Source organism: Leopardus geoffroyi, chromosome B4 (assembly GCF_018350155.1).
Source record: "Leopardus geoffroyi isolate Oge1 chromosome B4, O.geoffroyi_Oge1_pat1.0, whole genome shotgun sequence".
Lineage (NCBI taxonomy): Eukaryota > Metazoa > Chordata > Mammalia > Carnivora > Felidae > Leopardus > Leopardus geoffroyi.
In genome coordinates, this window is record NC_059341.1 from 101580636 (window position 1) to 101607737 (window position 27102).

General features: G+C 37.7%; 1 protein-coding gene and 1 non-coding gene across 4 annotated transcripts in view; both read left to right on the plus strand.

The window, feature by feature from the left end:
• The window catches only part of NAV3 (neuron navigator 3), an 832957-nt gene that overhangs the window by 192135 nt on the left and 613720 nt on the right, over positions 1-27102 (plus strand). The gene's annotated exons all lie outside the window — the stretch shown is intronic.
• LOC123592277 lies at positions 26479-26585 on the plus strand. Its single transcript, XR_006709675.1, has one exon. It is a non-coding gene; the product is annotated as a U6 spliceosomal RNA (small nuclear RNA).

Below are 27102 nucleotides of genomic sequence, written 5' to 3' on the forward strand. Positions count from 1 at the left end.
CTAGAACACATAGTGGCACTCAGTTCTGTTTTCCTTAAAAAATAAAAAGATGTGAAGATGAATTCTTGTTTCATAGAGATTGTCTAGGCAGGTACCAAAAAGAAGAAATTCAATAACAGCATTAAATCAAGAGCACATTGAACCAAGCTGAGTCTGACATTTGAAGAGTTTAAAAAAAAAATCAGTTTCTAGTATAATACAATGATCTTTCATTTCCGACTTTGTGTGTGTGTGTGTGTGTGTGTGGATGAGGGAGGTTGGTTAAGGCATAAGTATCAGGGAGGGAATAGGATGGAAGTTGGAAATAAGCAAGAAATAAAAATGAAACTTCCAAGGATTTTTAAATCTTGGTTTGACAGCAGGTAACTTTTCCAACTCGTTACATGCAAAATAAAACTGTTAGGTTTTGTTTGTTTGTTTGTTTGTTTTCATGTTTCTCCCTCCTTTTCTCATTGCCAGAGATGATATTAGCCTTGATCCTATCACTTACATGTTAGAGAGGAGAAGGATATCAATACCCAAAACCAAGAAGTGCATGTTGGTTGAAGACCAGACTTCAATGTGTAGATCTTTTTTGCTTTTATACTTTTTAATTGATGATAATTAATACTTTTTAATTAATGATAAAATAGCAGTAAGTGTTGTTTTTTTAAATAAAAAGTTATACTGTTCTGTCACCATCAATTTGCTTTTCTGTATTACCTTGCATTTTAGATATACACACACATCCACACACAGCAGAGTTTTGGTAGTTATTAAGTACTTAATACATCTTTCCTATTAGCATTGTATTTGTTTTTCAAGGAGGTACAAAAAGCTCAAAATTGAATACTGAAAATTTGATTCAGGTGTACTGAGTGTTTTTAAGTCTGCCGGAGTAGCCCTAGGCTAACATTAGTCCTGCCAGTGACACGTTAAAGTAGTAATAGGCATAAAATGATCTCTTGCCACAGCTGTTAGGCAAGATGAAAGTGCCAGTTTTACATTTTTATGTTTCTAACCTCATAATAGTAATTTTATAAGATGCATGTATAAGCTTGATTGTTGCTTCATCAGAATAATTTATAGTTTCTTTAAATTATCAGTTATTTTTGCATGTGTATTCATACATGAATAACAATTGGAAGAGAAATGATTTTGATCTGTAAGTCAGAAGATCCTAGAACTGTTAAAAGCACTCAGACCTCTCCTGTATCTGGGCAAGTCTCCAATTTTGGTGCCGAGCCCGGGATGCTGCTTTAAAGTGGAGGTTCTTACCCATCTTGGAAGAATCTGGTTTAGTAGGTCAAATGTGAGGCCTACTAAATTTACATTAAAAAAAATTAATATTTATTTTTGAGACAGAGAGAGAAATAGAGTGTGAGCAGGGGAGGGGCAGAGAGAGAGGGAGACACAGAATCTGAAGCAGGCTGTAGGCTGTGAGCTGTCAGCACAGAGCCCGAGGCGGGGCTCGAACTCAGACTGTGAGAGCATGACCTGAGCCAAAGTCAGATGCTCAACCGACTGAGTCACCTGGGTGCCCCCTAAATGTGCATTTGTTAATTTTTTTTAATGTTTATTTAATTTTGAGAGAGGGAACATGAGCAGGGCAGGGGCAGAGAGAGAGGGAGACATAGAATCCGAAGCAGACTCCAGGCTCCGAGCTGTCAGCACAGAATCCTATGTGGAGCTTGAACTCAAGAACCGCGAGATCATGACCTGAGCCGAAGTTGGATGCTTAACCGACTAAGCCATCCAGGCGCTTCAAAATGTGCAGTTTTTAAATGTGCCCAACTGATTTTGATGCATGTGGTTGTTGGACCACATTGAGAAAATACCAGCTTAGAGCTCATCTTTTCAAGCACTTAAGAGAGAAAACTGTGGACTAGGGAGAGTAAGTGACTATCAGGAAGGCTGCAGGTGGCAAAACACATCTACCACTGGGTTAAACAATAAGAAATTTTCCTGTCTCATGTAAAGGGAAATTCAAAGGTACAGTGAGCTTGAGGTGCAGTTCAGTTAGGGCCCCAGCCCAGATTCTTTTTGGTCACTGAGATTTTTCCTTCTCCTTGTGTGACATCTCACAGTGCTTCTCGTAGGGGAGCGAGATGGTACATTTGCCATGTTTCCTCATTCATATTCTGCAGTCACTTCCTTTGATACTTTTAACCTTTCTTGAAACTTCCCATCTTATTGGCCAGAACTGGGTCCCAGGTCCATCTCTAAAATAATTATTGATAGAGGAAATAGAATTACCATGATTGATGTATACTAATTCTTTCTTAGACTTGGAGCTGAAGTCAGATCCGTGATCTGCCTTACCTACTACTCAGTGGGCAAAGATGGAATAAATGTGGTAGCATTTCAAAGCTAATAATGCCTTGTTTAAGAAAAGAAAGAATTCTCTTGAACTTAATTTTTGATTGAAAGTATACAAATAGTAGTGTATCTCTATTCTCGAAACCTTTACTGTTACCATTCTTGTTCCTTTTCCAAACATTATGCTTGGTAAATTTATTCCAGGATAACAATATTTTAACAGTATTTAACAAAAGTTCCATTAGGAAATTTAATTAATATATCACACCAGCTTGCTATTCCTATTAAATTTCATTATTGACTCTATTGATATGGCAGAGACCTTGTCAATGCTAAGACTATGGTGTTGAACCCAGATTTTCACATCCTTGTGCCCATGGAGTGTGCTTTTCAGTCGTGGGTTCCCACATGTATGCAAGTAATTACAATGTTGTTTCAGTTCAGGCTGCTGTAACAACACAAACTTGGTGGCTTAAATAACAGATATTTCCATTCTAGAGTCTGGAAATCTGTGATCAGGTTGCCATTGTCAGATTCTTAGTAAAAGTCCCCATCTTGGTTATATCCTCACAAAGCTTTTCGTTGGGGAATGTACTGAGAGAGAAATCTTGTCTTTTAGTATTTCTGTTAGGGCATTAATCCCACCATTGGGGCTTCATGACTTCGTCTAAACCTAATTACTTCCCAAAGGCTCCACCTCCAAAAGCCATTATGTTGGGAGTTGGGACTTCAATATATGGATTTGAGGGGTGGAGACACACACATTTAATACATATGAAGTATAATGTAGTAATTGCTATAATAGGAAGAAAGCAGCAGGTGCTGTTGAAGTTGCATTAGGAACACCACACCAAGAGTGAGAGGTCAGTGTCAGGAACCTGGAGGGAGTGAATTTAAACCAATGCCTGACCTTTGAGCAGAATTTAGGTAAGAAGGGATAGAATAGGGAGTTTCCAGGGGAAAAAAGGCAAAAACAACATGGTTTGGTTAAGGGAATTTGGCATTCAACATTTCACCATGTCAGTGTGTTTGGAGCAGAGATGGAATAGGTTAAGGTGTGGAGTAACCAGTGATGAGGGTGAAGAGATACTCAGTGCCAGATTCTTAAGAACCTTTGTAAGTTACACTGCAGAGTTGGGTTTCATCTGAAATAGTGGATTTCAGAAGGGTTAGGTAAACCATTTGGAACGTTCTTAGGGATTTCATCTTGGGGCAAATAGGGAGCCAATGAATGCCACTTAAAAAGGGAAGTGCTGTTATGGAATCTGTATTTAAATTTTTTTTAATGTTTATTTTTGAGAGAGAGAGGAAGAAAGAAAGGAAAGAAAGAAAGAAAGAGAAAGAAAGAAAGAGAATCCAAAGCAGGCTCCAGGCCCCAAGCTGTCAGCACAGAGCCTGACACAGGGCTTGAACTCCTGCACCACGAGATCATGACCTGAGCCCAAGTCAGCCACTCAATCGACTGAGCCACCCAGGTGCCCCTGGAATCTGCTTTCAAAGGTGACTCTCTGTGAATAGTGGATTTCAGAAAGGTTAGGTAAACCATTTGGAAAGTTCTTAGGGATCCCTGTGAGGAACGAAGGGGGCTTAAGGTCAGTCTGAGGCAGCAGAGCCATAGAGAAGTTAGGCTGAAGAGGAATTTAAGAGACTGACTCAGCAAGCCTTTGTGATTAAGTGGATATAGTAATTTGGGAAGAGGAAGCCTTGCAGGATTAATGCACAGGTGTCTGATAGGGAAAACTGGGTAGCTGTTGGTGCCGGCCACTGTCATGGCCATAAATTGAGTGATGCCTATGGATCCTTTCCAGCCCAGTGGTATCTTTAGGACTTGAAGATAAACATGAATGGGCCAAGTGATATATTTTGCATTATGTATCTTTTTTGTTCTTAAGTTTCCAGTTTTATGTCAGTATTGCTAAAATATTACAAACATTAAAAAAATATTCATACATGTCTTTTCAAACCTTCCTTGAAGCCCTTCTGATTTCTGTCACTGAAAAAACAATTATTAACTTTCTCTTTGGCACTTGTGTATTGCCCCATAGGTATGTCAGTTTTGAATTGTGTTGGGGTTTTGCTTATATTTTCTTGTGTCTTTGTTTTTGATTTGTCCTTATTGCCTTCATTATTAGGCGCTTGGGAATGCCTTATCTTGTATTCTTTCTGTGTCTTGTTAAGATACCTGATTGTTTTGATTTAGTAAAGGTTTTGACCAATTAAAATGTCTATAATATAGATTATGAATGTGGATTTTGGCAAGGATAAACATTATGTAAAGTTAGAACAAACTTATACTCCAGACCTGGGAGGTGAGATATGCTGGAAATTATTTCTATTCCCATTAATGTGTAAAGAAGCTATCAGAAAATTATTGCATGTGTAATTATTTGTTACATACCAGTTATATACAGAGGACCTTGTTGGAAGTACTTGTTGAATGAAGTATTTGTTGACAAAGGCTTTTGCATAGTAATTATTTTCTCATTACTGCAATGGAGAGAACTTTCTGAAATAAAATCAGGTCTCTATCAATAAATCCAAGCCAATCAGACTCATCTCACTCAGGTGTTTCATGCTGCTGATGGCGATCTTGAAATTTCTTGTCAGCTGTGAAGAATTTTACTGTGGCATCAAAAAAACGTTATGAAGGAAATGTATGATAATTCTTTCAATTTTCTAAGTTGAGCATAAATGTTGTGTCCTACATACACAAGCTCTTCCATGCTCTGATTTAGTATTCAAACCCTTCGAATCTTACGTTCTCAAGTTTTGCAATCATTTTTTCCTTCAAGGATCTCTTTTTTTGTTCAGGTTTTTATAAGGTACCTGGGATACCACTGTAGTTTATGGTCTCTAATGTTTTTGACAAAAAATACATAAAAAGAAAGCAATTAAACTCTTCCTTTCCTATAAATCCTATGAATATTTTCACTTTTAGAAAAACTTGCATTATGAATACCGTTTGGCTGAGTGTTTAAAGTTTTGAGCCGCAAGGCCGTATTGGCTATCCTTCTTATTTATTTCTTATCTGTTGAATGTATTATCTCAGAGCCAGTGTCTGTGGCCAGATTGCTCTTGTTTTTTCTTTGAATGTATCTTTATTGGAATGATTCTTTTATCCAGCTCAGCCCCATTGTTCTGTCTTTTATTATTGACGTGTATGTGCTGAGTCATTTCAACTGACCCTGCAGGTCATTATTTAGCTTTGTTTAACAATGTGTTAGGTAATTATATTTGTTCTATTTGTCTTAGTCTCTTCATCAAGACCATAATGAGTCTCATCTATATGTTGAAAATCAATTATCTTTAATTTTATCATTAACTCTTTGTTGTAGTCAACTTTTGTAATTTTCCTTTACATTTTTGGAAAGCCTGTCGAATTTGATAGTTGTTGATTTGAATTTTACAGCATTTATTACTTACTTTCTCTAATGTTCATTTGAATTGCACTGTGGCTTTATAAATGACTTATCATTCTTTTATCTAGCCCTGTGAGTACATTATTTTGCCATGTTAGCATTTATACTAATTAGGATGGATTAGCCTATGCAGTAGGAATAAATAACCAAACCTGTAAGTCTGTAGCTCAATGAAAATAGAAAGTGTATTTTTTTTTCTCTTGCTGCACTTTATCTGAAGGTGGCAGTGTGCTGTGTTTCACACAGCCATTCCATGACCCAAGCTGATGGAGCCCTACTGCTAGTTACCCGCACCATCTGGGATATGTTACATTTTCCGTCATAGCACTGTGATTGAGTTTTTCTGTCTCATTGGCTGTAAGCAGGCACTTAGCCCAGCAAACTATATGTACCTGGAAAGAGTGGAGAATTAGATGTGAGTAACACTAGACATCTCAACCAAAGCATAGGAAATTAATGGCTATTTTAAAGTCTGTTTGTTTGTTTGTTTATTTAGAGAGCATGCACATGAGCAGGGGAGGAGCAGATAGAGAGGGAGAGAGAATTCCAGGGAGGCTCCCTGCTATCAGTGCAGAGCCCGAAGTGGGGCTTGGACCCATAAACCATGAGATCATGACCTGAGCCAAAACCAAGAGTTGGAGGCTTAACTGACTGAGCCACCCAGGTGCTCCAGTGATTATTTAAATATCTTTTTTTTTTTTTTCAACGTTTATTTATTTTTGGGACAGAGAGAGACAGAGCATGAACGGGGGAGGGGCAGAGAGAGAGGGAGACACAGAATCGGAAACAGGCTCCAGGCTCTGAGCTATCAGCCCAGAGCCCGACGCGGGGCTGGAACTCACGGACCGCGAGATCGTGACCTGGCTGAAGTCGGACGCTTAACCGACTGCGCCACCCAGGCGCCCCTCCAGTGATTATTTAAAAGAAATTGTTTTGGGTGTATAAAGCAGATAGTGTCTAAATCTTACCTGTGTTTTGTGTTTCTGATGGTAAAACTTTTTTAGAGGTATGATTGTCTGCTTTGGCAGAATCTAGAATACAGAGTATGAGAATATCATGTTTTAATCAATGTATTTTAATATACTAAAATGACAGATATAAATATTACAGACATCTTAAATTGTTTTCCCAGGTTGAGTACTAGCCAGTCACCCCTATACCATTTATCGGGTTGTTTCTTCTCGCTTATTTGAATTGAATGAACATCTTTGTATACTAAATGCTCATATATTTTAAGCACCTGGTAGGGAAAAGCATTACCTTTTTTCTCCTGAAGTTTTCTTACTATTTGTATATATTTAACCTTCAGGGGAATTTTAGAATTATTTTCTCAGTCTAAGCTTTCTGTAAAGATGCACGAAGTGGCTGCACCTCATCAATATTCATAATTAGTAGAAAGTCGTAGAATTATCTTTTGTGGAGTCAGATTCCTAGGTTCTGATCTCAGCTTTGCCGCATAACAGCCATATGACCTTGGGAGAATACTAGACTCTATATCTCAATTTCCTCATCTGTGAAATAGGGATGATAATATCATCTATGTTATAGGGTTATTATAAAGGTAAAGGGTCAGTAAAGCTCTTAGTACAATGTGATATGTATTCTGTGTTAGTGGTTTTTTAAGTATAAATAAAGTAAAATTAAAAATGTTAATGCTGGAGCACAATAGAAATATGTGAGGTTTTTGAGAATACTGTGCATGAAGAAATACATTTGTTCACCCTGGAGGAAAAAGACATCATGTGTGAATGTAGGCAGTATTGTTCTTTCTGGTGTTGGTTTTCAGGGCAGATGAATTGTCATTGTACCTGATGTGATATGTGAAGTCTAATCTGAGATTAGAACATTTGATATACCTGAAATACTAAAATTCTTGTCAGCAGACCCATACATTCTTGGGGAAAGGCTACCCAACTCCCAGCTTAAAAGCATTGTTCTTTATAGTAAAGTTTGCCTCTAGAGGTCTGTAAGTACTCATCTTTAGCAGAAATAAACTCGTAGGTTGTGAATTTTTCTGACCAAAGACAGCACTTTATTAAAAAAAAAAATTACTATGTGCAGGCAACCTCTATATTATTTTGAATGTTTTACTTTTATGTCTGTTTGTTAAGCTATGCTAGAAGTTTTATGTGATTGTAAGATTGTTTAAATATAGGGTTTTTAAAAATCAGACTTTATCTTGAAGCATCATGAGATTTGCAAAGGCATAGCAAGATCGGACTAATGTCCTTTTTACATTAATATTAAAATACGGAGGTGTATGAACTGAAATGTGGCTATATTATTTGCATTGGCAACTGAGACGTCACATGAATCATTTTCATTTTTAAATGTTAAGAATCCTTTGCCTTCCACCGAAATAGCAAGAAGTATAGAGATAAACTGTTTATTGCTGTGCTAGCACAAAGCAATATACCTTTTTTATTACAGAATCAGGCAACAATCCTCTGAGATTCTTATTGAAGTAGAATGGAGTGAATTTTTATTGATTTGTTATTTCATTTAAGACATCATTTTGCCCTCTTGCTTTCTTGTAGTATGAGTGTTCAATAAATAATACATTCTCTCTTGTACATGGTGCCACCTAAGAATTTGTTTGGCTTGAAATAAAACAGGTGTTTCTACAGCCCACTGTTCTGGCTTCTCTGTCGTTTTGCATACCAGCTGTAAGGACTGATCTTCTTAATTATTTTATGTGATGTGAATTCAGGTTTTGATAATGAAGGTGGTCTGGGGTCAGTAGCTGAATGCCCTTTACTCGATGGCCATGTTGTGGACATGTGCTGCTTGTATTGTCCCTGGCTGATGTGTGGTGATGGTGGCTGACCTCTGCCTGTCGTGCGTGCCTGGTAGCCGATCGATGGAATCACCTCAGAATGATGATCAGTAACCGGGCCTGACAGCAACCAGATGTAAAAGCAGCTTTGCAAGTGAGACCCACGTTTCATGGTTTGATTCAACAGGGAGCATGGCTGTGATACAGCTGTATTTTCATAATCCAGAAGACGAGTGACAAGACAGGTCTTTCCAGAGAGGGTTATTCATACATTTCATCAATGGTTCCTTTTGGTTTTAATTAGAAATCCTAGCAGTGTCACTTTTTGATAGTTTCAGTTGGATTGAGAAAGAAGGCAAGAGGATGCAATTCTAAATTCTTTTTTTTAATGTTTTATTTATTTTTGGGAGAGAGAGAGAGCGTGGGCACGCGCGGAGGAGAGCGGGGGAGGGGCAGAGAGAGAGGGGACAGAGAATCTGAAGTTGGCTATGCACTGAAAGCAGTGAGCCCAACGTGGGGCACGAACACACAAATTGTGTTGTCGTGACCAGAGCCAGTCAGATGCTAAACCTCCTGAGCCACCCAAGTGCCCGAAGAGGATACAATTCTAAAATGGCAGATAGTAGGATTTCAGTGAGTATTTAATTCAAGTCAGGATTAGATTAGAAAGCATCTTTGGTTATTTCATGAAGCTCATTCCTCTTTGAAACTGTGAACACTGGAACTACCCGATGAAAATGAATTTAAATGGGAGGTACCACACCCATGTCAGGTCTTCTGATGCCCCATCTCAAGCCTTTCTTCAGGTAAAGAGTGCTGCTTATGGAGAACGGTATGTGGTTTGTATTACACTGATTGCATTAAACTAGGGGTCAGATTTTTGTTGTTAGCTCTCAAAGTTTTGGAGAAAACATGTTCATTTTTATTAATGTATCCCACTTGGTCCTTCACTTTTTAGTTTAATTTTATTTTTTAAGTTCATTTACTTTTGAGAGAGGGCACACGAGCCAGCGAGTTGGGGAGGGGCAGAGAGACAGGGAGAAAGAGAATCCCAAGCAGGCTCTGCATTGTCAGCATGAAGCCTGATGTGGAGCTTGAACTCACAAACTGTGAGATCATGACCTGAGCCGAAACCGAGAGTCGGGACGCTTAACTGACTGAGCCACCCAGGTGCCCCATGGTCCTTCACTCTTAAAAGAACCTCAGTTTACTATATTCCATGCTTGACCCTTAACACAGGTTGGCCCAAGCTGGAAGAATACCATTGAATACAGTGAAAACACATGTCTTCAAAGGTGCATTTGGAATGATGGGCCTCTCTGGGACCCTACTTACTACAAATCACCTTTCGTTTTCCAATAGGTGGCTGATAATGGATTTATGTAGTAGTTTTAAGTAAAAGCTCATTTTACTTTCTGCTTAAGATCTGAAATTAAAAAAAAAAAATTTATTTTGGGAGAGAGAGTGAGCATGCATGAGTGGGGGAGGGGTAGAGAGCGAGAGGCTGAAAGAATCCCAAGCAGGCTCCATAATGTCAGCACAGACCCTGACATGGGGCTCAAACCTATGAATCATGACATAATGATCTGAGCTGAAATCAAGAGTTGGATGCTTAACTGACTGAACCACCTGGGCACCCCTAAGATCACAAATTTAACATGATTATTAAATGGGTCACGGCACTGGGGTGCTTGGGTGGCTCAGTCGGTCAAGCATCGAACTCTTGATTTTGGCTCAGGTCATGATCTCACAGTTTGTGAGATCAAACCCCGTGTCAGGCTCTGTGCTGGCAGTGCAGAGTCTGCTTGGGATTCTCTCTGTCCCTCTTTTTTGTCCCTCTTCCACTTGTTCTGTCTCTCTCAAATAAGCATTAAAAAAAGGGTCATGGCATTGTAACCTTTAAAAAATAATGTATATTTCAATTAACAAAAAGCACTTTTTAACAAAATACATATTTTGAAGCTACACTGTGAATTGCGCATAATTTTCATTAGTCTTTAAATACGTAAATACCTTAGATCATAACTCCTTCAACATTTGAATTCTTTTTGGATTGCACAAGGACGTGCTAATGATGCTAATGGTGATACAAAACAGGGAAAACCGAGAAGACAGAAGGAAACTAAACAGCCAGGTATTGAGGAAGAAATCAGTATTTTAATCCTTATTTCATGTGTTGTTTACTGTCAGAGGAAGGCCTGTCCATTCTCCCAAGTTGAAAACAGAAAGATAATTGAAACAAGCAGTGTTAGTAAGAGATCTCTAATGCCAAGTCAGTAAGTATTATAATCATGAGCTATATTTCTTATTAATATTGGTTTACAATTTCTATTTAGTTGTTAATGGTCTCTTGGTACTGCCTTGGATTCCGTATTTTTTTGATAGCATTTACTGTTTTTTTTTTCCGCTAATATAAAAGAAAGAAATTGTTATGTTAAAAACTTTGGGAAATATTTACAAGAAAAAATTAATGAAAAGCATTTGTAGGAAAATGATAAATGATGAAATTTGCTTCAAAATGATTTTAAATGAGAAAAGAAGTGGGATCTAGTTGAAACTGTATTGGCCATGATAAATTTTGGGTACAAAGAGATTCATTATACTGTTTGCTTTACTTCTGTATCCTTTGAAAGTTACTATAAATAAAAGCACCTTTTGTCCCATTTCTCAGACATAAATGTTTCTTCTGCAGATATACACATTCATAAAAGCACATTATACATATTCACAGTTTGCAATTTAAACAAAATTGGATTCCTGCTCCCCCAGCGGGTGGTATATTCAGGAGAGACTCCAGTAGAAACTCTGAGTCTGGTAGAGATCAGGTTGCTCTTCTTAAATGTTCTTGGCAGCCTTGTGTACAGAGCATTCATTTGAAGCTTGTGACTTGTCATTGGATGGTCAGGTTTAGCGAGTGACTTGGGTATTCAGTTCTGTGGGTTCAGCCCTAAAACACCATGAACGGCTACATACATTGACAGTGAACTGTTGGAAAAACTTAGAATTTGCTTGTGTTTGGTATTGCATTTAGACAGCTTGAGTATTTTCCATAAGGTATGTGGGAAAAAATTAAAAAGCACGGAGGCTACCTCATTCTCATCATGTCTTCCTTTGTACTGTGTACTCATTCTTCCTCTGAAAGAAATGGAGGGGAAACTGAGTAGAACCTTAGAATGGTTTAACTCTGAGAGCAAGGTATGAAAGAATTAGACTGCCACCTGCTTCGCCTTTCCCCAGCCCTCCATATCCTCCACCCCAAGCCCCAGCATGTGTCAAGTTCATATGTACAAGTTCATTTACACAGTCCAGGCAATTAAAAAAAAAAGTATTTTCTGAAACATAACATTTCCAGGACAGATCTAGGTAACATGACTCAAGGGATCCTCTAGGTGCTACTGATACTTCCAAAATGATAATCCCTATACAGACATTTAATTATAAATCTTTCATTTGCTTCCAAAGTATCTAAAGTATCTTAACTTAGCTCCTTGGAACATATTCACATTCAGTTCATGCTTTGCATGAATGGTTTTATCTTCTGGAGGTATGTGAGAAGCATTCTCAGTATATTTGGCCCTCGTCGATGCTAATTTGCAGAACACTGAAGGAAGGTTTAGGTGCAGGTGTGGAAAAGAATCACATTGATTATGGGAAATTCATTTTGATTCATGATGCAAATGGCTGCATAATTTTAAAAGCCTTTTCTCAGTGGAACTCCTGTTCCTAGGACTAGCCTTCCTTTGCATGGGTAGGCATGGGTAGTCTTTGTTTCTTTTTCTTTTTAAAGTTTATTTTGAGAGAGAGACAGAGGATGAGTAGGAGAGGGGCAGAGAGAGAGGGAGAGGGAGAGGGGGAGACAGAGAGAGAGAGAAAGAGAGAGAGAGAGAGAGAAAGAAAATCCCAAGCAGGCTCTACACTCAGAGCAGAGCCTGATATGGGGCTCAATCCCAGGACTGTTAGATCATGACCTGAGCTAAAATTAAGAGTCGAACACTTAACTGACTGAGCCACCCAGGTGCCCCTGCATGAGTACTCGTTCTCGAATACTTTTTTCAGTACATTAGGCAAATACAAAGTTCTCACCATGCTAAGTATACCATTCCAGATACCATGAATTCTCCTCATGCCTATTTATTTTAAACATTTACCCTTACTAAATTTGTGTGTTTCCACACTGTGATGATAAGGTTTGATGTAGCGCTTGTGAAGCAGTTCTGGGCACTGAGCTCTGGTGGCAAGACACAAGAGAAACAGGGAATATGATGCTAAGGGAACAGTCTACACTGCAAAAGCATTGGTGAATTGCATTGTAGAATTTTGGAGCAAACAAGATTTGTGTGTCTTTAACAAAGTCAGTGACCCATGTTTGTTCATGGCATAGGGCAGAACTTAGGATATTTTAAGTAATAGCAGAATATTTTAAATCCTAACCTGGGTTTTAAAAGCCCTATATTTTTAGATTTGGATTTATTATGAATTATACTCACAGGTTAGTTTGGTTTGTGGCTTGGGACTATTAAATGACATCAGTGAACAACCAGAATTTATGATTAGTGATTTTTTTTGTTAATGCCTACTTTAAAAATCTGTGCTTGGTTGACTACAACTAAAAACAAAGTGTTTTTTAGTAGTGTTATATTCTATCATAATTTATATTTTTTGCTGTAATTGCAGTAAGATATGTCAGCATTTAGTAAAAATCTTAATGTTTCCTCCAAATATCATTTAATGTTGTCATTGTTTTGTCTACTTGTATTTTAATTTTCCGACTGAAACCCTGTAAGAAATTAGTAAAATGATCATGAACTTTGAATTTTCAGTTGTTATACAATAACTAAATTTCTGTTGAAAATTTTTACTGATTCCTGGACCCAAGTAAAATGTAGAAAAAAAAATTTTTTTTTTCGTTTATTTATTTTTGGGACAGAGAGAGACAGAGCATGAACGGGGGAGGGGCAGAGAGAGAGGGAGACACAGAATCGGAAACAGGCTCCAGGCTCTGAGCCATCAGCCCAGAGCCCGACGCAGGGCTCGAACTCACGGACCGTGAGATCGTGACCTGGCTGAAGTCGGACACTTAACCGACTGTGCCACCCAGGCGCCCCGCAAAATATTTTTTTAAATTATTGCCAGATTCTTTTGTCCAGATCCTGTGAGGCCAGCAGACCTGGACTATTCCCAGCATTAAGCTGGTAGCTTACTAAAAGTAAACGCTTGGTTGAATTACTTCTTGGAAATAAGGAATTTCCATTACTTCAAAAGGATTGTTTTTTTTCTTCTTTTTCTTCTTCAGGTTTTTATTTAAATTCCAGTTAGGTAACATATCATGTAATATTAGTTTCAGGTACAGAATTTAGTGATTCAACACTTGTATACAACACCCAGTGCTCATCCCAACTAGTGCCCTCCTTAATGCCCATCACACATCTAACCCATCTCCTGCCCCCCTCACCTCCAGTAACCATCAGTGTTTTCTCTGTAGTTAAGAGTCTTGTATGTTCATCTGTTCTGTTTCATAAATTCCACTTATGAGTGAAACCATATAGTATTTGTCTTTCTCTGACTGATTTATTTCGCTTAGGATAATACTCTAGCTCCATCCACGTCATTGAAAATGGCAAGATTTCATCTTTTTTATGGCTGAGTAATACTCCATTGTATATATGTATACACACACACACATGCATATCACGTCTTCTTATCCATTCATCAGTCACTGGACATTTGGGTTCTTTTCTGTAATTTGGCTATTGTTGGATAATGCTGCTATAAACATTGGGGTGCATGTATCCCTTTGAATCTTTCTTTCTTTCTTTCTTTCTTTCTTTCTTTCTTTCTTTCTTTCTTTCTTTCTTTCTATCCTTTTGGTAAGTTTCTGGCAGTACACTTGCTGGATTATAGGGTAGTTCTATTTTGAAATTTTTGAGGAACCTTCATACTGTTTACAGAGTGGCTGCACCAGTTTGCATTCCCACCAACAGTGTAAGAGGGTTCACCTATCTTGCATCCTTGCCAACACCTTTTGTTTCCTGTGTTGTCGATTTTAGCCATTCTGACAGGTGTGAGGTGATAACTCATTGTAGTTTTGATTTATATTTCCCTGATCATGAGTGATGTTGAGCACCTTTTCATGTGTGTGTTACCCATCTAGATGTCTTTGGAAAAATGTCTGTTCATGTCTTCTGCCCAATTTTTAACTGGATTACTTGTTTTTTGGGTGTTGAATATATTAGTTCATTATAGATTTTGGATGCTAACCCTTTATCACATATGTCATTTGTAAATATCTTCTCCCATTCCATAGGTTGCCTTTTGGTTTCATTGATTCTTTTGCTGTGCAGAAGCTTTTTATTTTGATGAAATCCCAATAGTTTCTTTTTGCTTTTGTTTCCCTTGCCTTGGGAGATATATCTAGTAAGAAGTTGCTATGGGCAATGTCAGAGAGGTTGCTGCTTGTGTTCTCCTCTAGGATTTTGATGGTTTCCTGTTTCACATTTAGGTCTTTCATCCATTTTGAATTCATTTTTGTGTATGGTGTAAGAAAGTGGTCCAATTTCATTCTTGTGCATGTCGCTGTCCAGTTTTACCCAAACCAATTGTTTTTTCCAATTGATATTTTTTCTTGCTTTGTCTGAGTTTACCATATAGTTTTGGGTCCATTTCTGGGTTCTCCATTCTGTTGCATTGATGTATGTGTCTGTTTTTGTGCCAGTACCATACTGTCTTGATCACTACAGCTTTGTAATAAAACTTGGATTCTGGAATTGTGATGACTCCAGCTTTGCTTTGCTTTTTCAAGATTGCTTTAGTTATTTGAGATCTTTTGTGGTTCCATACAAATTTTAGGGTTGTTTGTTCTAGCTCTGTGAAAAATGCTGGTAGTATTTTGATAGGGATTGCATTAAATGTGTAGATTGCTTTGGGAAGTACAGACATTTTAACAATATTTGTTATTTATGGGGTGCTTTGGTTGCTCAGTTGGTTGAGCGTCCAACTTTGACTCAAGTCATGATCTCACAATTCATGAGTTCGAACCCTGCATCGGGCTCTGAGTTGACAGCTCAGAACCTGGAGCCTGCTTTGCATTCTGTGTCTCCCTCTCTCTCTGCCTCTCCCCTGTTCATGCTCTCTCTTTCAAAAATAAATAAACATTAAAAAATTAAAACAAAAAAACCAATATTCTTTCAATCCATGAGCATGGAATGTTTTTATATTTCTTTTGTCCTCTTCAATTTCTTTCATCAGTATTTTATAGTTTTCAGAATACAGATCTTTTACCTTTGGGTAGATTTATTCCTAGGTATCTTATTAAGGTTTTTGGTGCATTTGTCAATGTGATCTATTCCTTGATTTCTCTTTTTACTGCTTCATTATTGATGTATAAAAATGCAACAGATTTCTGTACGTTGATTTTTATCCTGCAACTTTACTGGATTTGTATACCAATTCTAGCAATTTTTTGGTGGAGTCTTTTGGGTTTTCTGTAGAGCACCATGTCATATGCAAATAGTGAAACTTTGACTTCTCCTTGCTGATTTGAATGCTTTTAATTTCTTTTTGTTGTCTGATTGCTGAGGCTAGGATTTCCAGTACTATGTTGAATAAAAGTGGTGAGAATGGACATCCTTGTCTTATTCCTGATTCCCGGCTGTGGGTTTTCCTATATGACCTCTATTATGTTGAGGTATGTTCTCTCTGTCTCTATTTTCTTGAGGGTTTTCATCATGAATGGGTATTATACTTTGTCAAATGCTTTTTCTGCATCTATTGAGAGGATCATGTGGCTCTTATCCTTTCTTTTATTAACGTGGTATATCACATTGATTGATTTGTGAATATTGAACTACTTTTGCAGCCCAGAAAAAATTCCACTTGATCATGGTGAGTGATTCTTTTAATGTACTGTTGTTGAGAATTTTTACGTCTATGTTCATCAGGGATATTGGCCTGTAGTTCTCTTTTTTAATGGAGTCTTTATCTAGTTTTTGAATCAGCATAATGCTGGCCTCTTTGAGTTTGGAAATTCTCCTTCCATTTCTATTTTTTTGGAATAATTTAAGAAGAATAGGTATTAACTCTTCTTTTATTGTTTGGTAGAATTCCCCTGTGAAGCCATCTGGCCCTGGACTTTTGTTTGCTGGGAGATTTTTGATTACTGATTCAATTTCTTTGCTGGTTATTGAACTGTTCAAGTTTTCTATTTATTTCTGTTTCAGTTTTGGTAGTTTATGTTTCTAGGAATTTCTCTTTCTTTCAGATTGTAAGTTTGGTGGCATATAATATTTCATAATATTCTTTTACAATTGTTTGTGTTACTGTGGTATTGGTAGTTATTTCTCCTCTCTCATCTGTGATTTTATTTATTTGGGTCCTTTCTCTTTTCTTTTTGATAAGTCTGGTTAGGAGTTTACCAATTTTATTTTATTTTATTTTATATTTTTCAAAGAACCAGCACCTTATTTCATCTATCTGTTTTTTTTTTCAGTTTTTATATCATTTATTTTGCTCTAATCTTTATTATTTCCCTTCTTTTGCTGGATTTAGGCTTTGTTTGTCTAGCTCTGTTAGGTGTAAGGTTAGTTGTATATTTGAGGTATTTTTCTTGCTTCTTGAGGTAGACCCGTACTGCTATATACTTCCCTCTTATGATTGCTTTTCCTCCATCCCAGAGGTTTTGGAGCTTTGTGTTTTCATTTTCATTATTTATTCTTTAATTTCCTGGTTGACCCATTCATTCTTTATGAGGATGCTGTTTAACCTCTGTGTATTTGTAGTCTTTCCAAATTTTTTCATGTGGTTGACTTCAAGTTTCATAGTGTTGTGGTCAGGAAATATGCATGGTATGATACCAATATTTTTGTACCTGTTGAGGCCTGACTTATGACCTAGTATATTGTCTGTTCTGGAGAATGTTCCATGTGCACTTGAAATGAATGTGTTTGCTGCTGCTTTCGGATGTTTTGCATATATCTGTTAAGTCTGGTCCAGTGGTGTCTTTCAATGCCATTGTTTCCATGTTGATTTGTGTGTTCCAGACATTTTTCAGATTGCTGTTTTCGTGCTGTCTGTCTCTGGGTTGCTTCCCTGCCTGGAGCAGCACAATGCAATTTGGGCTCTGTCTCAACCGGGTCTGCTGACTTTTAATACTCCAAACTTTAGGACCTGGTGTGGGGGTCCCTGTGCTGGTCTTCTGGGAGAGTATCTTGCTGCATTGGGATGGATGCAGGTTTGACTGAGAAGGACAGTCCTGCCAGAGCACAGGGGCATGGAATTTGGAACAAAGCAGGCTAGTAGTGCTTGGGTGGCTCAGTCGGGGAAGTGTCCAACTTCAGCTCAGGTCATGATCTCTAGGTACAAGAGTTCGAGCTCTGCATTGGGCTCTGTGCTGACAGCTCAGAGCCTGGAGCCTGCTTCAGATTCTGTGTCTTCCTCTCTCCCTGCTCACATTCTGTCTCTCTCTCAAAAATAAATAAACCATTAAAAAAAACTTAAAAAAAAAACGGGCTAAACAGTTGGTGTCCAGGTTAGCCTCCCTCATCAGGTGTCTCTGATCCTATACAGGAGTGGGGGGTGGGGTGGGGAATGGCATCCACTGACTCCTTTACCCCTGGAGAGGTGTCTGCAAAAACCACCTCTCACAGATGCAAGAGAGAACAGTCTCTCCTTGTGCACCTTAGGCAAACCTCAGATTGCAGTGTCTGCCCTGGGGCAGCGTCCTCAGGGCTTTATGCCAACCAAGCCTGCTGACCTCTAAAACTCCAGTCTTTGAGCCCTGCTATTTGCAAAATCTCAAGAAAATCAGACCCACTCCTTTTCCCAGCCAATGGCTTGTTGGGTAAGTGTTCTCCTTATGTGTATCCCTGTGCCCTACACTTGCTCTCACCTTTCTCCCTGACCAGGGTTTCCCTCCCTCCATAGCACCTGTGATCCATTTCTCCTCCAAACCAGGTCTCCCCTTCTACCTTCTTTGATGTGGCTTTTTCTCTCCTTCTAGTTGTGCAGTTTGTTCTGTGAGTCCTCAGGTCGATTTCTTGGGTATTTGATATTCATATATAGAATGATTTGATAGTTATCTAGCTGTGTTTGAGGGATGAGGTGAACCTAGGGTCCTCCTCTGCAGCTATCTTACTCTCTCAGCCCTCAAAAGGACTGATTTTTAATCAAGGTAGAATTCTAAAACATTTTTTCAGGATTCTGTGTTTGATTTCCATGAATTTGGTTTCTGAGGCCTTTTCCTTTTAATAATCTTCCTTTCTGAATTTGGTTTTCCTTTACCAAGGGGAAAATATTGCTTTCCAGATTAAATGATAATCTGAAAACCAGAATAATAGAGGAATAAAACCTTCTATTTCTCCAACTTGGCTAAAAGAACTCCTTTACTTTATTGTATTTGAATCAATAAAACATTTGTTACTTTTTTTGAAAACTGAGCATGCTTACTTACTGAAGAATCAGCTTGGAGTTAGTTCTCCTTAATTTGCTCAGACCAGGTACTGGGAAAAGTCTTTTCAGAGATGTGGAAGGTATACCATTTGTTTCATAAAATTACTTTGAGTTTCCTTGGGGAGGCAGGGATTTGTTGTAATTTTCTTTTATTTACTTGTGTTCTACGGAAGTTTCAGGAAGGGGAATTGGAGCAAATATATGGGATTATAAGAACCTAGAAAATGAGACAAACTACATCTCTTGATGACAGATGCAAGAACTTCATACTGGGATGTTGCTGAGTGTTTCTAGGAACCACATTTGGGATTATAAAAAAATGGGAAACATAAATGAGTAAGAAGCAACAGCATCTACTCTCAAGAAACTCACAACCTAGTGAGGCACCTGTACTTGCTGTTATCCCCCATGGGGCCTATGTCACCACATTAAGATGATACACCGTCACTTTACTGACTGCAGTCTTTCTGTATCTGCCAATTATAGCAGATGATAAAATGATATTCCTCAGGCCCAATAATATCAGAGCCAGTAGTTTGGGCTCATCCAAAGCATTGACTGATTAGTGCATACAAATTTAACATGGTTCCTAGCTTTTATGACTAATACACAAATACTAAATGAACACATGAAAATATATCTATTAAGGTAATAAGAAAGATATTATATAAGGAAAAGGTGACAAGTGCTTACATGATTTAATTCATTGTGGTTTTTTAAATGTTTTTACTTATTTATTTTGAGAGAGAGAGAGTGTGAGTGAGGGAGGGGCAGAGAGAATATATAAAAATGTCCCTTGGGCATAGGAAAAAGGGTTCAGATTCACTGATGATTTGGTAAATGCCAATAAAATAGTACTGGGATACTATTTCTGAGCCATCAGGTGAATGAAAATGAAAAAGTGTGATGACCTATCCCATTGGTGAGACTGTAAGTAGGTGCTCTCAAACATTGCTGATGGGAATGTAAACTGGTAAAATGCTTCTGAGTGAGAATTGAGAAATACTTGGCAAAATTACATATGCTACTACCTTTTGACCAGTAACTACACTTTTAGGACTCTCCCTGGTAACTACATCTACAGCTTTTTGGAAATACCTATACAAGGTTACTCAGTGCAACTTAAATTAGAATTGGAGAACACTGGAAATGACCCAGATGTTGACAAATGCAAGAATGGTTGAGTAAGCAATGGTATATTTGCCCAGTGGAACACTATACAACTGCAGAAAGCAAAACAAAAACGAAAAGAAAGTGCAAAAGACTGTACTATGCAACTCTTTGTATCAGAAATGGGAAGTATAAGAAAATATAGTGTGTCTGTTTATTTGTCCCAAATAAATTTAGAAAGGATAAAGCAGAAACTGAGATTATTACCCACAGAAGATGAGTGAAAACAGGGTTGAGATGAGAGTGATCCATTTCTTAATATAGATTTTATATATAGCTGTGAGTCTTGGAAACATGGTAATCCTTCATGTATCTTCCCTGAGATAAACAATTAAAATTAACAGGACGTGGGGAGAACCCAAAGTGGAGTTTAAAGAGTAACAAATGAATATAAGCATATTATAGATGAATGACATCACTACACTGATGATGGGGAAGGAAAGATTTAGGCAAATTGGGAAAACAGTATTTGGCTATGTACTGCAGGGTTTGAGACAAAAATGAACATAATTCAAATATTATACTGCAGTTAATTGAGACATTTCTCAGAGGCATCTGGGTTGGAAATTCTAAACTACTTCATGTGTATATTAGAACTGAGTTGGGGCGCCTGGGTGGCGCAGTTGGTTAAGCGTCTGACTTCAGCCAGGTCACGATCTTGCCGTCCGTGAGTTCGAGCCCCGCGTCGGGCTCTGGGCTGATGGCTCGGAGCCTGGAGCCTGTTTCCGATTCTGTGTCTCCCTCTCTCTCTGCCCCTCCCCCGTTCATGCTCTGTCTCTCTCTGTCCCAAAAATAAATAAACGTTGAAAAAAAAAAAAAAAGAACTGAGTAAGTGAAGAAATATATTGTGGATAAATAAGAGCCAGGTTTCTTGGAGAAAGAAAATAGAAAAGAAAAAAGATACATCTCATATGAACCCATGGTTTTGGTGAGAATCAGAGCTATCAGTATGATCTCATGGTTTTTAATATATAAGTAATTAGAAAGATGGAGACATAAATATAGATGCATGTATATATGTGTGCATGTATGTTGGTGTGCATACTTATATTTCCATGCTTCGTCTGCTTGAAAGTGAGACTAAAAGTGGGAGAGAGATAGAGAATCCCAAGCAGGCTCCGTACTCGGCGCAGAGGAATCCAGGACCCTGGGATCATGACCTGAGAGCCGAAGTCAAGAGTTGGACACTCAGCTGACTGAGCCACCCAGCCGCCCATAAGATTTTTTTTTTTAATGGGAGTATAGTTGACAAACAGTGTTAGAATAGTCTCAATTGTACATAATACATAGTGATTCAACAACTCTATACTATATTCACCACAAGTATAGCTACTGTCTGTCACCATTCAGTAAAGGTAAACTATTTTAAAAGCTTTTTTAAAATTTTATTTAAATTTTAAATTTAAGTTAATTAAAATTAAATTAAAAATTAAATTTATTCAAATTTCAGTTAGCATACAGTGTAATACTAATTTCAGGTATACAGTGTAGTGATTGAACACTTCCATACAGCCCCCACTTCTCATCACAACTAGTATACTCCTTAATCCCTATCACCTATTTCACATACCCCACTCCCTACCGCCCTTCTGCTAACCATCAGTTTCCTTTCTGTAGTTAAGAGTCTGTGTTTTTGGTTTGCCTCTCTCTCTCTCTCTTTTTTTTTTTTTTGCTAACTTGTTTCTTATATTCCACATATGAGTGAAATCATATGGTATTTGTCTTTCTCTATTTCGCTTAGCATAATACTCTAGCTACATCCACATCATTGCAAATGGCAAGATTTCACTCTTTTTTATGGCTAATATCCCATTGTGTGTGTATGTGTGTGTATATATATGTATATATATCTCTTCTTTATTCATTCATCAGTTGATGGACATTGGTCTGTTTGCATAATTTGGCTATTGTAGATAATGCTGCTCTGAACATCAGGCTGTATGTATCACTTTGAATTAGTATTACTAATTAGCATTAGTAATTAGTATTAGTATTACTGGGTAAATACCTAGTAGTGCGATTGCTGGATCATAGGTTAGTTATATTTTTAACTTTTTGAGGAACTTCCATACTTCCATACTTTTCTTCCAGAGCAGCTGTACAAGTTTGCATTCCCAACAACAGTGCAAGAAGGTTTCCCTTTTTTCACGTCCTCACCGACATCTCTTGTTTCTTATATTGTTGATTTTAGCCATTCTGACAGGTGTGAGGTAATATTTTGTAGGTATATCTCATGTCTTCTGCCCATTTTAATTGGAATAATTGTGTTTTGGACGTTGAGTTTTGGAAGTTCTTTATATATTTTGGGTACTAATCCTTTATTGGATGTTTCATTTTCACATATCTTCTCCGATTCCATAAAAGCACACTTTTAATTCAGAATCAAGCTGCCTGCTTGTACCGTGTACTAAACAGATGATCTTTGGTAGACCTCAGTTTCCTTCTCTGTAAAATGGAGAGAATGAAAATCTCAAATTCGCAGGTTTCAGTGAGATGGTAATGATTCTGGTACAAAGCATGCCTTATAGAAAATGCTGTATGTTTGAGCTATTATAATCTCCATTCCATTTGAAAGGAGAACTTAAGGCTGAAAAATAACTCCTCCACTGGCAGCAACAGTACATATTCTTCTATAGGATCACCATTGAAGCACCGTTTCAGTCAGAATTCATGTTTCTTCCTTTGAGCTCACTATGTGTTTTTAGGTCCTGGAAGAACACTAACTAGTCCTTAGAAGCAAACCACAGAATTATGTTTATTGACAAGCTAAAGAAATTTTGTGTAGCATTGCTAAACAAATTGAGTGAGAAATTGCCTTTATGAAAGGCCAGCAAAAGAAAATGTATGTAGTACCTTAATATAACCATTTTTTAATCAAAATGGTACTCTGCCATGTAAGCTAATGTTGCTGAAATCATTTATGTAAGTAGAATGTGTGTTCATATTTTTACAGAACTAGGCAGATATTTCTGCAGTGTTTCTTGTTTGCAATTAGATATACTACTCATTGGAACCAGTGTTTTCCTCCAGAGAATAGCATCAAGGTCACCTGGTTTTGGTTGTTCTTTTTTTGTTTTGTTTTTGTTTAAAAATTGTATCATGCTAGTTGCTCTCTACAATTTGACTGTCAGGGTTAAAGCCATGCCATTTAATGAGGAAAGTGATGGCTTCGTTTTTCAATGAGTGGTAGATATAAATTTATTCATAAGTTAATACAGGTTCACCACTGATGTCCAAATAAATAATTCCTTCTGCCCCTGTCCCTGTACTGGAAACTTTTTTCCCTTTCTCTAGCTCTCTGTGTCAGGGGTTGCAATGTCAAGTGCATCAATCATGTTTAGAGAATAAGTAATTATAATCAATGTGTGGATGACTAGTTTTAAGACAATAGCAAGTGGCATAAGCCGGTTTATGGCAAACTGAGAATGCATGGTTTGCCTAGTGACGATTAAAAAAAAGCAAGAAAATAAAACCATAGCACCCTTCCTGACATCCCCACACCCTCAACACACCCTCTCTAATACTTAACCTTTGGGTCAGGTAGGCTGTCATTTTACAAGCCTTGCTAATGTCCTTTTTCTTTCTTTAAGCTGTAGGTCTATCAGTCTTCGTGGACACTTTCCCTTGGTTTCTTCTCATTTGAAACTACCCTGGTTTTACCAAAATGTTACTAATGCAGATAATTGGGATCAGAATTAATTTCACCATTTTCAACTCTTTTTTTCTAGAATACATTTGAGAACGTTTCATTTTATTGTGCATTTATAAAGTGAAGTTAATTCCTGGCATTTAGTAGGTGCTCAGTGCACATTCATTGAATGAAGAAATACCTGACTTGCTTTTATGAATAACAAGAACCATTTGTAATCAACACATTTATTACTTGTAAACAGATTACATGTAGCTGAAGTGCTTGGAAGCAGCTAGTTCTTACTAACATACTTTTTATACTGTTGATTTGCTCTGAAATCTTTTTTAAAAGTATTAAAGAAAAATTAAGTCCAGTATAATTCTAATTTCTAAAATATAAATTCTGTATCATGTGGATGAATTAATGGTGATTCAAAAGTTTTTAAACACTCTGTTTCCCCTTTATCAGGTAGTCTTTCTTGTTCATTATCTTGACCTATTACGTGAAGAGCCATATTTTCAGAAACACAAGCGTAGCAGAGGCCTTTACAAAAGAAATAACTATTAAATTTCTTTTGTTGGATAATGTATTCTTCCTCTCTCCCTTCCCGTTTCCTTATTTCCACAATCATTCGTTAAATTATGTGCTAAGATAACTTACTCCTGAAGAGTGAAAATAAGGTAGTGTTAACTGTTTCTTAAGTGACTCATTGTCTAGAGAGGTAATGCAGTGACTGTGAATATACTTATTTGATGATATTTCATGTTTCTCAAAATATTTGTTTTCAATGGATCATGAATGTTTGTACACAAAAGAGTGTATCTTCGTGTGTTTTTTTATGACTTGAGACCTAATGTTTATAAGCATATTAAAATGAATTATTAGAGTTTATCGAAAACTATTTCATAATGAGATTAGAAGTCAACGTAACACTAGACCATTTGAAAATCGACAAATCATTTGAAAATCGGGGTGCCTGGGTGGCTCAGTTGGTTAAGTGTCTGATTCATGGTTTTGGCTCAGGCTACCATCTCACAGTTTGTGGGTTAGAGACCCACATCGGGGTCCGTGCTGTGCAGAGTCTGCTTGGGATTCTCCCTCTCCCTCTTTCTTGGCCCCTCCCCCCACTTGCACTCTCTCTCAAAATAAATAAATAAACTTAAAAAGAAAATTGATGAACTGCATAAAACATACAGTTTATTGACTACTTTGTGCAGTGGCATGTTGTATATGCCAGCAGGCGCCGAAACTTTTATTGTGTTTTCTTTATTCAGACGTTACCAGTTCAACAACATTTCACTGATGTATGCGAAAACAAAACAGATAGGTTTTCAACGTGTGGTGATGACATTCCAGTAGAGAAGCAGAGTAGTGTGTGGTGCTATGGGATGATGGAGCCAAGGTATCCTTCTTGTATCTGTCAAGATAATGTGGTGATCAGAAATTCCAAATGGCTTAACAAAACACAGGTGTTTGTTTGTCTGTTTGTTTTTTCTCACTTGTATCATCGTCTGATATGCGTCAGGCCACTTTCCTTGTTGACTTTTCTTCAACTGTAAACTGAGGGATTCAAACTCTTCCCGTGTCAATTGCACGGATGGGAAAGAGTGATCAGAACTCGCACTCATCTTGGACTGTCCGCTTCCAGAGGTGAAACCTCACTTGTGCATCGGTGAAAACTAAGCAACGTATTCCCAGCCCTGTGACTGTGAAATGTGGTCTTCCTGTGATCACATGAGAAGAAACTGCTGTGAATGTAGAGATTCTACAACTGCGAATAGTGAGCTACAAAATTTTCTGCTGTTATCAAGAAAAAATATGCACAAAGAAGTGGTTTTACTAGACACCAAATACTACTGACTGTTCACTAAAGGGTTTCTGTCCCATCCTTTTATAAATCTCATCACATAAAGGAGTGACTCTCCATTGAGTGCTGGTCTTTCTTTGATAACTCTGTTCAAAATATTCCATTGGACCCTCTAATAGAAAATTTCCACAGTTTTATAGGCTGGATAGACTTTTGATTCTCTAGTTAACATGCAGTTTGTGATATTTAATAAGATAGCATCTGTTCCTTTGTGTTGCACTAGTGTCCAAAGATAGGATATTATAGAAATTAAAGTGTAGACCATTGGGCTATAAAATGGTAACAAATCTGGTTTTAATGATCTGAAATCAGGGAGGGCTCAGAACACCTCTTAGCAAGGAGAATGTCCTAAAAGTTGCAATGCACTGATCAAGACAGCCTTGGCTAAGAAAGTGGCAGAAATTAGGAGGCAGTGTATGAAATCTTAGAATATTAAAGTTGTAGGTGTCCTTGAAGATTGTATATTGTACCTTTTTTATTCTGAAGATCAGAAAATTGAATTGAAACCATGATGAGTTACACATAAAAGTTTTGAAAACTTTTAATTCCCAGTTTGTGAAGTGCACATTGTTTTCTGTGTCATCAGTATTCTTTTCAGTATTGTATGTTGCTTCAATAATGTTGCCCAACTTCACCCTATGCCCTTCCTCCCCAATTCAATAGCTTAGAAAAATAAGCATTTGTGTTCTTGTTAATGGAATGGCCATGCCTCATCTGGGCTCATGTGGTTTTGGCATCATGGTTGGTTACATGGACATGGGTCTCCCTTACATTTCCCCTTTTTTCACGGACCAGTGGCTACCTGAGGCATGCTCTTCTCATGGAAGATTATAGGAAGGCAAGAAGGCAAGCTGATTTAAAATCTCTGCTTGCAGTGCTCTCTTGGGCAGCACTTATACTAAAATTGGAACGATACAGAGAAGATTAGCATGGCTTCTGTGCATGGGTGACACGCAAATTCATAAAACCCCTGCTTGTGTTAATTCTCTCTCTAGTGTGCGCTCGCTCTCTCTCTTGAGCAAAGTCGGTTACTTGGACAAATTCTAAGTATTTGGACAGGGGAGATGAGAGAATATTCACTGAAAACAGTCCAATCTATCATGTTCTCTATAAGGCCAAGATTTCTGAATTTAGGGTAAAGGAGAATCTGCTGTAACAAAAGTACTGTGGTTCAAACAAGATTGATGTTTATTTTTCACTCTCATAACAATTTAGAGTAGGTCAGTGTTCCAGGGAAGGTTAGAGGTTCTGTTCCAGGGACCCAGATTCTTTCCATTTCATTGCTCTACCATTCCATAGGGTGGTGTCCTTGTCATATGACTGAAGCTGTCTGACTGGTACAACATTACATTGTAGCCCATGGGAAGGAGAAGAGAGAAAATCACTACACAAGCAGTATCCTTTTCAAGTCCGTGTTTGAAAGTTGGTATGTGCAATTTCTGCTTGCATTCCATTGACCATAGCATCATAGAACGGCAAGACCTAGCCACCAGGTAAA